The 1,772-nt window shown below is 42.4% G+C and overlaps 1 non-coding gene across 1 annotated transcript; it reads right to left on the bottom strand.

The window, feature by feature from the left end:
• Positions 1-454: 454 nt before the first annotated feature.
• On the bottom strand, positions 455-562 carry LOC130971814 (small nucleolar RNA R71). Its single transcript, XR_009083022.1, has one exon. It is a non-coding gene; the product is annotated as a small nucleolar RNA R71 (small nucleolar RNA).
• Between the last annotated feature and the right edge of the window lie 1,210 nt (positions 563-1,772).

The following is a 1,772-nucleotide window of genomic DNA, read 5'->3' on the forward strand; positions in this document are numbered from 1 at the left end:
ACAACTCTCTTTAGAGGACCTGACCGAAATCTTCAAGGAAGAAGAAGCCATGGCAGCCGAAAATAACAACAATGCCAACAATGCAAGGAAGGTGCTGGGTGACTTTACTGCACCTACTCCCAACTTCTATGGGAGAAGCATCTCTATCCCTGCCATTGGAGCAAACAACTTTGAGCTTAAGCCTCAATTAGTTTCTCTAATGCAACAGAATTGCAAGTTCCATGGACTTCCAATGGAAGATCCTCATCAGTTTTTAGCTGAGTTCTTGCAAATCTGTGACACAGTCAAGACTAATGGGGTAGACCCTGAAGTCTATAGACTGATGCTATTCCCTTTTGCTGTAAGAGACAGAGCTAGAATATGGTTGGATTCTCAACCTAAAGAAAGCCTGGACTCTTGGGAAAAGCTAGTCAATGCCTTCTTGGCAAAGTTCTTTCCACCACAAAGATGGAGTAAGCTTAGAGTGGAAGTCCAAACCTTCAGACAGAAGGATGGAGAATCCCTCTATGAAGCTTGGGAAAGATACAAACAATTAATCAGAAGATGTCCTTCAGACATGCTTTCTGAATGGAGCATCATAGGTATTTTCTATGATGGTCTCTCTGAACTATCTAAGATGTCCTTGGATAGCTCTGCTGGAGGATCTCTTCATCTGAAGAAGACGCCTGCAGAAGCTCAAGAATTGATTGAAATGGTTGCAAATAACCAATTCATATACACTTCTGAAAGGAATCCTGTGAACAATGGGACTAGTCAGAAGAGAGGAGTTCTTGAGATTGACACTCTGAATGCCATATTGGCTCAGAATAAAATATTGACTCAACAAGTCCATTTGATTTCTCAAAGTCTGTCTGGAATGCAAAATGCACCAAACAGTACTAAGGATGCTTCATCTGAGGAAGAAGCTTATGATCCTGAGAACCCTTCCATGGAAGAGGTGAATTACCTAGGAGAACCCTATGGAAATACCTACAATTCTTCATGGAGAAATCACCCAAATCTCTCATGGAAGAATCAAGAGAGACCTCAACAAGGTTTCAATAACAATAATGGTGGAAGAAACAGGTTTAGCAATGGCAAGCCTTTTCCATCATCTTCTCAGCAACAGACAGAGAGTTCTAAGCAGAATACTTCTGACTTAGCAACAATGGTCTCTGATCTAATAAAGACCACTCAAAGTTTCATGAATGAAACAAGGTCCTCCATCAGAAATTTGGAAGGACAAGTGGGTCAGCTGAGCAAGAAAGTTACTGAACTCCCTCCTAGTACTCTCCCAAGTAATACAGAAGAAAATCCAAAAGGAGAGTGCAAGGCCATCAACATGGCCGAATATGGAGAGGAAAGAGAGGAAGAAGACGCCACTGAGAAAGACCCCAGTGGGCGTGTACCAATCTCCTCTGAGTTCCTCAATGAGGAACAATGGGAATCTGAGGCTCAAAATGAGACCATAGAGATTCCATTGGACTTACTTCTGCCTTTCATGAGCTCTGATGAGTATTCTTCCTCTGAAGAGGATGAGTATGTCACTAAAGAGCAAGTTGCTAAATACCTTGGAGCAATCATGAAGCTAAATGACAAGTTATTTGGAAATGAGACTTGGGAAGATGAACTTCCCTTGCTCACCAAAGAACTGGATGACTTGTCTAGGCAGAAACTGCCTCAAAAGAGGCAGGATCCTGGGAAGTTTTCTATACCTTGTACCATAGGCACCATGACCTTCAAGAAGGCCTTGTGTGACTTAGGGTCAAGTGTAAACCTCATGCCCCTCTCTG

The sequence above is a fragment of the Arachis stenosperma genome, chromosome 3 (genome assembly GCF_014773155.1).
Source record: "Arachis stenosperma cultivar V10309 chromosome 3, arast.V10309.gnm1.PFL2, whole genome shotgun sequence".
In the NCBI taxonomy this organism is placed as follows: Eukaryota; Viridiplantae; Streptophyta; class Magnoliopsida; order Fabales; family Fabaceae; genus Arachis; species Arachis stenosperma.